The sequence below is a fragment of the Macaca mulatta genome, chromosome 13 (assembly GCF_049350105.2).
Source record: "Macaca mulatta isolate MMU2019108-1 chromosome 13, T2T-MMU8v2.0, whole genome shotgun sequence".
NCBI lineage: Eukaryota > Metazoa > Chordata > Mammalia > Primates > Cercopithecidae > Macaca > Macaca mulatta.
In genome coordinates this window covers 83,524,127-83,535,575 of record NC_133418.1, presented here as the reverse complement: position 1 = coordinate 83,535,575, position 11,449 = coordinate 83,524,127, and the positions used below count along the sequence as shown (strand labels likewise).

The 11,449-nt window shown below is 37.7% G+C and overlaps 1 long non-coding RNA gene across 1 annotated transcript; it reads left to right on the top strand.

Annotated features, from left to right (window-relative positions):
• Nucleotides 1-3,561: 3,561 nt before the first annotated feature.
• Nucleotides 3,562-10,122, top strand: LOC144333961 (uncharacterized). Its single transcript, XR_013403100.1, has 3 exons — nt 3,562-3,968; nt 6,773-6,934; nt 9,084-10,122. It is a non-coding gene; the product is annotated as an uncharacterized LOC144333961 (long non-coding RNA).
• Nucleotides 10,123-11,449: the final 1,327 nt, after the last annotated feature.

Sequence of the window (11,449 nt, the reverse complement as noted above, 5' to 3'; positions counted from 1 at the left end):
AGCATTTCTTAAAGACCTGCAATGCACCAGACACTGTATTAGATGCTGTGAAAACAAGTTTACTTGTCAGATCAGCTTCAAAACAAGCTTCCTCTAGCTCTTTTCCTATTTTCTATGACCTTAGATGTTGGTCCACATCAGTAAAAACTGTCTGAAATGGAAAAGATAAATAGAACAGACCTTGTGGCAGTAAATATTTTCAAAAAGCTCAAAATATGTGGGCATTTAGTAAACTAAATGCCTTTTTTTATGAGGCTGCCTCAAGTCAAGACAAGGTCAAACCAGTTGTCCCTGAGCTAAGAAAGCAGTTGCCCAACCTGACTTTGACTTTGAGACAGTATGTATTTCCATTCATATATTTATTTCCAGGCAACCATTATTAGAGAAGCTATGCTCAAGGCACCAAGGAAACTGCTGAGATTAGAACTAACATTATGGATAGGGTATGGATCTCTCTCAAGAGGATACAGCATATACCTATAAATGATTATGATAAAACGTGGAAAGAAACAAGTGTCATGAGAGATGAAAATATGTAGGTTTGATCTGAATGTATATACACACCAAAGATCAATGTATATATTTCTATATGAATAATTCTCCCTCTTGTTTGTCACTGTGTTATCTCAGCATTCCTCTGAATTTTTGTTCTTATTTCAGTAATAGGTTGTAATTTAATCTGACACCTAGAACTCAATGTGGAAACAGGAGAATGTAAATTTATATTCTTAGTAGGCACAGATGCAGTATGATGAGGGCTTACTTTATCATGGGCTGAAATACAAATAGCTGCTAATAGGAGACAGAGGAGGAGATAGTTTGGTGCGATAAACAGAGAAGCCCTTTAAGAGCTGAGAATCTGACTAAATGGTCTAATGCACCGTAAGCACATCAGTCATTCATAACCTCTCAGTCTTAGAGTTCTCACCTGTAAATCAGAGGAAATTAGTTTTACTACAAGCTGTTTAGGTTCTAGTCTCTCAAATCTATTAACCAGTGGACTTTATGGACTGTGTGCACCATGAGGCCTTAGTCCTCATTGTAGTCCCTGTGCCTAGCATAGTTCTTGGCGCATAGTAAATGCTCGGAAAACACTGACACAATGAGTGACGAAGTAATAGAATTGCTTGTGAGTGGCACGCTAGTAATGTCCACCACATTCTTTTTTCCTCATATCCTTTTCTAGGGTGACCAACCATTCTGGTTTGCCTAGGACTTTCTTTAAGCTTTTTGTTCTAAAAAAAGCTTTCCCACTTCCTGGGAAAACCCTCAGTCTCAGGTAAACCTGGATGGTTGGTCACCCGTCCCTCTACCATCTCCCGTTTCCCTCTTTATGCTTCAGGTATGTCGGTGCCCCTGTGGACCTTACTTAAACCTATTGAGGATATTTAGGATTCAAGACATTTCTTTTAAATGTACCTGAAAGTTTGGAAAATTATTTCCTTGGTTTGTTCATTTTCCCCTGAAATAAAATAGACATCAATTTTCAATGTCTTTCTGTAGTCATATGGCAAGTGCATGAATGACTCACAAATAAAAATGTCCTTCTATTTGCCAAAAGCCATCATCCACCTGAATAAATCGTGATGTGATAAAATCACAGAGCATAAGGCTTCAAATAATTCTTGGAATATTTTTATTGGACACCAAGCCAAACAGATGTGATACACAAAAATCTAAATTGATGGTGAACTGTGAATATCTGGTGACTTCCAGAGAAAATAGCCCAGGAGAGCAGGAATCACCAACCTGGAAGTGGGAGAGCAAATCCACAAAAGAAATCCAAAAGTGTTTAGAAATCTGAGAGGGCATTATTTCTTTCTTTAAAATTTTCGCATGTATCTTGACTGTCAGCTGAACTGAGAGTGATTAGGGCAGTGTCATTCTGCAAGGAATTACAAAACAAATTCTATGCCACTGCCTTCTTCCAGCTCTGAAAAATGCAAGATGGCACTGCCATCAACCCCCAGACCTCACTCCAAGCTACAGGCCATTCCCGTGGAACATGAAGTGGTACCCTGGAAGGAAATCTAGTTTTTAAAATAGTACAGATTTTATGCTTGACTAGCAAGGATCATCATTCTATTTTACTCTGCAAGGAGCAGAGGAATCTTAACACCTGATAGTGATGTGTAGCTGGATTAGAATGGTGTATTTCTCCTCACAACACTAGTGGAGCTTTACATTTATATGCCTTCACCTAGAGAAACTCTATTATTGATTTCAGTGTTTAAGGATCAGCATTTTCATTATAATATGGCAACCATACTTTTCTGCAAGGCAAGTCTTACATCTTGTGCTCAACCAAATAAACACATCTGTTTCAGTGCTGAAGGGAAACTACCCATTGGATTTAGTAAGAGATAGTATGTCCCTCTGAATACACGCTCTACTGTGGAGATTTTCTACCCTAACCTCCCATGAGACGCAGCTCCAGTATATTTCACTTTTCCGTCCCATTGAGAGATTCATTCATTTACTCATTCAAAAATATTCACTGGTGTCCAGGTGCCTAGACACTGGAGCTAGAGCAGGAAACCAAACAGACAAGATCCCTATTCTTGCCGAATTTACATATGAGAATCAAGAAAGAGACAATAAACAAATAAGGAAAGTAAGTGACAAGTCAGAAAGTGATAAATGTTTTGGATGAAAATAAAACAATGAAGAGAATAAGGAAGTCGTTGGGAGGTTTCTAGGACTGGTGTTGAGCCAAACTTGAGAGAAGGCCTTTCATCTTTTAGAAACCCATACCCTCTGTCTACTCTTTTTTGCATGCTGCGTACCTCCTTGGGAGAGCTTAAGTAAATAGGTTTGGGGCCTTATTTAGATAAGGCACAGAGAAAAACTTTGCTGGAAGAATTCTTTTCTTCTTCTCCTTCTCCTTCTTCTCCTCCTCCTTTCTTCTTCTCCTTCTCTTCTTTCTTCTTCTTTCTTCTCTTTCTTCTTTCTTCTCCTTCTTCTTCTCCTTCTTCTTTTATTTTTGAGAGAGGGCCTCACTCTGTTGCTCAGGCTGGAGTGCAGTGGTACGATCAAGGCTCACTGCAGCCTTCACCTCCCAGGCTCAAGCAATCCTCTCACCTCAGCTCACCTTAGCTGGGATTTCAGCCATACCGCCATGCCTTATTATTATTATTATTATTATTATTATTATTATTTTGGAAATGTAGTCTCACTATATTGCCCCAGCTAGTCCTGAACTCCTGGGCTCAAACAATCTTCCCTGCTCAGCCTCCCAAAATGCTGGAATTACAAGCATAAACCACGATGCCCAGCCTGGAAGGATTTAAATAAAGACAATCAATGTTAATAATCAAATTGATAGATATTTTTCCAAAATCCCAACCAGGTGGTTCATTGCCCACATAGCGTAGTAACAAAATAGTTATTAGAAAAAGCATGGAAGTTGTGGACAAGTTTCTGGCTTTAATTTTTGATTCAACCATATCAGATCTGTGTGTCCTTACACACCTTATTTTAATCACTCTGAGCTTCACTTTGTTTGTGCTATGGATATAATGATTTTTTCATGCTTACAGGGTTCTAATACAATAATTAATGTAAAGCTTCCAGCACCCGGTTGACACTCCTAATACCACAGGTTAAGAACAGTGATGATGCCTCACCCTCTCCTTTCTTCCTCTGAAATGGGACTGACCAAGGCTGAGGTTAGAGAAGTAGTGATAATAAAGGTTAATAATTAGCTCGATTCGGGGAGGCAGAAGTTGCAATGAGCCAAGATCGTGCCACTGCACTCCAGCCTGGGCAACAGAGGATTCCTTCTCAAAAAAAAAAAAAAAGAATTGACTCAATTAGCTGTAACAGTAGGTCTGAAGACTTCAGAAATATGAAAGCCTTCACATATTTCCAGATGTAGGACAAAATCAGAGGTGATGGTATGGAATTGTATCCTCTCTGCATTCCTGCAGCACAAATGAAAACTCAAATGAATTATGCTAACACCGGGGGTAAGTCCTTTATTACCTATCTCATATTCTCTATACTCTCTGAGAAGCTTCACACTGAGAAGTGAATCAGCTTTCATAACCCATATCTGTTTTGGCCTTGAGAGGATCCATTCCAACCTGAAAGATGTTAAGAGAAATTTTCATTATTTATTTCCAAAGCAGACAAATACAAAGAACAGGAACACTGAGTTTTAGTGGTTGTAAAAAGGAATAGTTTTAATTATTTTTTAAGGAAACAAGTAATACTTTTCTCATTTCTTATCTTTTTAGGAAATGTAAATAATTTTATTTTTAATCAGTTAGATAAACATACTCAAATATTTTAATATTGTAGTGAACTATAGACCAAGGCTGTGATATAAAGAGTCATGGCTTCAGTTAAACTATTGAACTAAGAAGCATGAGCCCGGGTGCCCACAGATGTCCTGCCTGATCCTTCCAAGAGGAAAGGGGGAAAGGGAGCAGTATCTTAGCAATAGAGGAAATGGAAATGCTTTAGCAATACAAAACTTGCAGGCCCTGCACATTTAAAAAAAAATTGTCTTAGCAACAGGCCTGGTGACCAATCAAACCACCGAGATGTGCCCATGACAGAGATTTCCTGAGATGTGGGACTTTCAGTGCTAAAATTGGACAGTCCCAGGCAAAGTGGGGTGGCTGGTTGCACTAAGACAAGTTTCACTGATGATGTCTGGAGGGTAGGGATGGAACAGGAAGAATAGCAGAGAAGACAAATGCTGAGAAAAGGAGAAAGGCCTAGATTCCAGTTTCACAGGGTAAGAATTTTATTTTTATGTGTTTTTTTACTATAGTATCTTGTATTTTTGTTAAGGTATAATTAACACGTTATAAAATTAATCCATTTAAAGCACACAATTCAATCCTTTTAGTATGCTTGCAGGTTGTACAGCAATCATCATGATCCAACTCCAGAACCTTTTCATCATCCCAATGAAAAACTCTGTACTTATAAGAAACCACCTCTCATTCTCCTTTCCCCATGTCCCTCAGTATTTTAAAAGAAGGTGGTTTGGATTTTCTCAGTTTAGGAGAAAAGGGTAAGTAACACGACACATAGAGAATCCAGAATATAGTGGGGTTAAGTAACCATTTGTTGTGTCTAAGGTAGCCACAGAGTGAAAAGGAAAAAATCAGCTCACATCTTTTAAGGACAATCTCTTTCCTGTTTCCCAAACCCACTGCTGGTTACCTGGTACCCCAATGGGAAGATTGATATCATAAAATTCTTAGAAAAAGTATTATGGCCATGTAATCAGTTTTTATTAACTTTTCTTTAGGAGACTTCAGTATTTCACAGGGATTTACCATCATTCTTTGTGTCATTTCTTACTTCATCTCCTTGGATGTAACTTGAAATTACAAAGTAGAATGGTTAGGTTAGTTTATAGCCTTATTTTATGTAGTCTCTGTCAATTAATTATTTAAGGAATATGTATTTTATTCACCTTTTCATCAGAAATGATTGCTCATCATTTTAAAAAATAAATGAGAATTTTTTACTTCAAAGAGAAACTTACAGAAAGCTTTTGAATTAACTGTTCTTCCTTCCATATCAATGTCTGGTATCTATTTGTTCTTGGCTTGGAAAAGCAATAGTTTATATATCAACCCACCTTAGCCAAATGTTGCTGAATATTACCAAATCCTTACTATTGGCCATGTTTGCTTTGTGTTCTACAGGGGTGAATGGAAACTTCCTGAACTTCTAGAGTCTGGCAGTCATACAGAAACATAAATTGGAGAAAACTGTCAAAGAACATTAGACAGTTTAACTTTTTATCATCAACTGCTGGCTTCAAAAACAAGGAACTATTGTCCAGATCATAAATGTAGAGTTTGTCACTTTCAGTACAAAATAATACCACCAGCCCCCTTTTGGCAAAAATTTCAGTTAATTACAGCTAGTAGAGATAAATTTTCATTGGTCATCCTTATGTTCTCACTGGATCCTGCTTGTGACTCATAGCATGCATGTAAAAGCCATTCAACCTGTGTTAGTTGAAAGGGCTAAGACAGCTGCACTATAATGGGTTGATTACATGATCTGATCTACATTAGAACCAGGTTCTAAATAAATGAGCTAACCAGGTGCAGACCAACCGATAAGAAACAAAATGTATACCTCAGACTAGGAGAGGATAGGAGTTTTTACCCTGGAATTCACAAACCTCTAAATGATTTAAGATTCTATCTGTGGGCTTTAGGAGATCTGTGAACATCCTACAGTAATCTGCAAAACATTATACTTTTGAGGGTTGAAGAAGGGGAAAAGGAGCCACAGCTTTCTATGAGATTTCCAAAATGGGCCATTATTCAAAATAATGAATCAAATAATAGGTTAAAGGTTCCCGCTCTTGGGATTGTCATTACATACTTGATTTTATTTTCTACTAAATGATCTGCCTCTATAAACAATGCTTTATATTTTGCCTACTTAGAGTTATACCCCAAGGATGATTCAGTGATAAGTTTCTGCACTTATATTCATAAATATATATTTCCACATCTAATGTACATATACTGCATCAACCAGAATGTTGTCATACAAGTAGAAAAACTGTGAGTGATTTAGAATAAGAGATTTACTATGGGGATTACATTGTTATGCAATTATAAAAACTGGTAGAGAAATCTATGCAAAATTATTGCCTCTGTTTGTAGTGTTAAGTCTGAAGTTGTCAGGCTGGCTGTTGTGAAGGAAATCTAGATGTAAGAGTATAACAAAGCAATGAGCAAATGGAACTCATATCTATCTCAAATTTCCTTCACCCTTGATAATGCAGGTGACCCTCCAGTGAAGCTACCATCTTTCACCATACTGCTATATACTAATTACATAGACTCTGAAGAAGGAAATTCATCAAGAGATCAAGCCCCTCAGATGAGCTGAAGGAGGTGATGAGCTGCAAGACCTGCAGACACTGGTGCTGCTCCACGTCAACATGGTGAGTCCGCAGACTAGGAAGAGCCACGTGATGTGTGGCCGAGTCTGGCACCCTGCACAGAGCTTGAAAATGTAAAATTGACTGCTCTTTCATTTCCCCCCTCCAAACTTCATGAAGTATTTTTTCAATGATCAACTCTAACCCAAAGAAAAAAGAATTCTGGAAAAGTTAGTTTCAATTTGGTTTAGATGATGTAATCTAATGCCACCACACACAGTATTTGATTGAATGCAGGCATGGAAAATTTTTTAAAAAGCTTTTACTTATTATACCTATAAAATAAATGGGATGATTTATTTGTAATCTGTTCCCTTGAGTTATTATAAACTATTAGTTGATAATATTGGTGAATGTAGATATTTGAGCTGTTTCCTTTTTCTTTCTTTTTTTTAAGAGATAGGGTCTCCCTCTGCCATATAGGCTGGAGTACAACGGCACAATCACAGCTCACTGCAGCCTCAAACTCCTGGGTTCAAGCAATCCTCCCACGTCAACCTCCCAAGTAGTTAGAACGATAGGTATGTGCCACCATGCCCAGCTTTTGAGTTTTTTTTTTTTTAAGTTGTAACCAACGTCCCATTAAGAAATGACTACTGTGGAACACCAAGCACAGGATATAAATATGGAACAATAAGAGACAGTAGTAGCATCTGAAATTAAGAAGTGGCCAATACCTAGGATGAACAAAAATATCCAGGAATCAACAACAACAACAAAAGGAGCTCAATAAACACAATAGAAAAATGGGTAAAGGATATTCAAGGGTAATCCACAAAAATATAAAGAAAGGCTTATATTCACTGGTAATGAGAGGAATGAAACTCATGACAATAACATACTACTTTATACCTTATGGATTAGCATAAATGAGAATGTCATATGTTGGTGAGGACATGAAGCAAGAATGCTCATGCACTGCTGGTTTGAAGTGGGCTGATGCAGGTGCTCATGCACTGCTGGTTTGAAGTGGGCTGATGCAGGTGCTCATGCACTGCTGGTTTGAAGTGGGCTGATGCAGGTGCTCATGCACTGCTGGTTTGGAGTGGGCTGATGCAGGCATCCTGGAAAGCTCACAGGGGGAATTTACTGGAGTCAAAATTGGTGACCTAGCAATATTAATCCAGAGTTTGTATCAAAAAGAAATCCTCGCAAAAAAAATCCAAAATCACTAGATTATAAACGGTATGCATCACTGTGTTGTTTGTACGAACAGATAGTTAAAGGCAATATGTGAGTTCATGGCTAAGAAATAAATAAGGGAAACAGAGTGGACTTACACTGTAGAGTACTATACTATCCGACTGTTAGAAGCAAACTGGATGTGCTCTCTGCAACATGGAGAACTACTTAAAAAGCCAGTGTTTCAGTGAGAAGAGTAAAAATACAGTATTTTATGTAAGTTATGTTTGTGGACAAAAACATAGTAAACTGTAATGACAATTTAAGAGAATATATAAAAACTCAAAAGTATGTATTAAACAGATTAGAGTGATAAGCCACAGGGGAGGAAACTGGGAATGAAGAGTGAGAATAAAAGTGAATCAATTAATAAAGAAAGAGCAAGCTTTGCACAGGGAAGTGACAAGAGTGAGCTGTGGAATAACTTCATCTTCTGCCCTTAAAGACTGAAATAAACAAAGACATACATTCATGAACAAATAAAATTAGTCATAAATGTTTTTTAGAATACCTAGCACATAAAGAGTATTAACTGCTGCAGTTAATACTCTGAGCTCCAATAAGTACTATATTACACCGCAGAATTCACGAGATTTTCTGGTTTTGTGATTACTCAGCCTCAAGGACAATCTGAGCTTTCAGATAAAAGGGAGTTTCTGGTTAGTTTCCAAAAAAGGCATGTTGGAAAATGAAATACACAGTTTTAATTATTGAAAAGAAAAGTTAAATAAAGTAGCATGAAGGTAGAAAATATGAATGTTTTATAATCATAATTTTATTTAATGTCTTGCAGTTTGTAATTTAAAAATCATGGTACAAAACTATGGGGAAGAAACGCCTGTGAAACAGAAAATAGGGCAGATGCAAGAATGAGAGGAATGCCAGGATTCTTGGCATCATTCTCTTTCAAATAGAGCTCTTCTGTTGTGTAGACCAAATATGATGACATTTCACATTTTATTTTCTACAGGACAACTGCATTATGAGATATCTGAGCTTCTTCACAAAGTGGAGTTACCACCCCTAAAAGAATTTTGCATCCAATGACACCACTGGCCCCTGAAACTCTTTATTGTACTGAAGATGTTGTAATTTGGAAAGGTAACTAATTGGGTGAAATGTTAGATGATACTTTTATAATATTTGTCAGTTGAATGGCACTGTATTAACAGGCCTTGTGTATCTATTAACTTGTTTATCTGTTAACTTACTAAATGTTCATTGAACATCTTCAATATATCACATTTGATTAGACCTTAGATTTCATTCAAAAATTAACACGCTGGCCAGGCATGGTGGCTCACACCTGTAATCCCAGCACTTTGGGAGGCCAAGGTGGGTGGATCATGACATCAGGAGTTCAAGACCAGCCTGGCCAGCATGGTGAAACCCCGTCTCCACTAAAAATACAAAAAATTAGCTGGGCATGGTGGCAAGTTCCTGTAGTGGCAGCTACTCAGGAGGCTGAGGCAAGAGAATTGCTTGAACCTGGCAGGTGGAAGTTGCAGGAGCCAAGATCACACCATTGCACTCCAGCCTAGGTGACAGAGTGAGACTCTGTCAAAAAAATTTAAAAACCTAACATGTTACTTGGGGGTCAGTAAGATGTTCATATCCTAATCCCTGGACTCTATGAATGTGTTACTTTGCAGATGTGATTAGGGCTTTGAAATGGGGACACTGTTTGAGATTATCTAGGGGGCTCCAATATAATCACAAAGGACCTTATAAAGAAAAGCAGGAGGCAGTACAGTCAGAGAAAGATATGTGAAAAGAAAAGCAGGGACCACAACGAATCAGAAATTAGATGATGCTACTGGCTTTGAAAATGGAGAAAGAGGTATGAGAAAGGCATACAGGCAGCTTCTCTAGCTGGAAAATGCACAGGAATGGATTCTTCTCTAGAGTCTCCAGGAGGAATGAAGCTCTGTCAATACCTTGATTTTGGCCCAATGAGGCCCATTTCTGACTTCTCACCTCCAGAACTCCAAGAAAATAAATATGTTTGATTTAAAGTCACTAAATCTGTGGTAATATGTTACAGTAACAACAGGGCATTAATACAAATTTGAGAAACTTCTGACACAGTCAGGGACATTAACAAGTAAACACTGGGGATACACAGTATTAAGTTTATTAAGTTATGCACCAGATATTATAAAATGATTTAACTCTGAATGGGCATTCTGAGAAAGCTTGTCGGAGGAAATACATAGGCTAAGATCTGAAAGAGAGTCAGAATAAGGAAGGGAAGGGAAGAGGAAGGGAGGGGAGGGAAGGGGAGGGGAAAGAAAGGAGGGAGGAAAAAAGGAGGGAGGGAGGGAGAGGGGAGGGAGTGGGGAACAGGTGAATCAGCTAAGCAGCAGAAAAAAACATGACGCTTCTAAAACAGCAAAAATCCCAGGAATCTCATTAATCATTCCAGCTCCCATCATAGTCTTTACACCCCGCACCTGCCAGCTCCAAGGAATGTAGCTATTTTTTGGTCCTGATGTTAGGACTGCTGATAACTCTCCCCATTCTGAAAGAACAGCTAAAAGGCAGTAACAAATAGGCACAGACTGATTAAGGAACAAAGCATCGCTGCACGGAAGCCGATACAAAGTGTCATTTTTAAGCTACTATGAAGTCTCAAATAATTAAATAACTTAAATGTGTGGAAGATTTTCCTGGTTTGTAACTTTTAATTTTTTTCAAAGATATTGTTATTTTTTACTATGATTAATTGGAAAACCAAGTAATCTACCTTCTGGTAATAAGTAGATAACAGGGTAACTTTTGAGGGAATCTTTGTGGAGATATGGATACCGTAACAAAGTACATTCAATTTTTAACCAGTTCCTGGGAACATAAACACCACTGAGCTGCTACCTAAACAGTTTCTGTTACCCCTATATCAGAAACACAGGCAGCTCTTTCTGGTAGATTTCTAAAGGGAAAGCCACTGTAGATTAAAACTATGTGGCATGAGTTTTTCTTCCCTGAAAATGGTGAAATTGAGTTGAGGAGCCAATTTGGATGGGATTTAAAACTAAAATCACAATGTAGTTTTGTAGCAATCAAATGTATAAATTAATAAGCTAATTTAAAGAGTTTCTTACTATTCAAGATAGTGCAAATAGTCTTGTCTTCTAGGATGACTAAGGACCTTTATATGACCCTTTAAAGATTCCCAAAGGTCTAATATGAAGCAAAACAAAATGTCTTAGTTATAAAAGCTTTGTTTTACGATTGTCAAACAAAGCTTTCTTAGTTAAAAGTTGAATTGTATAATGACTCAATATCAGAAAGAACATTGCCAAAGTGGGCTATTTATTTTCTATTAAAAGACTTCCT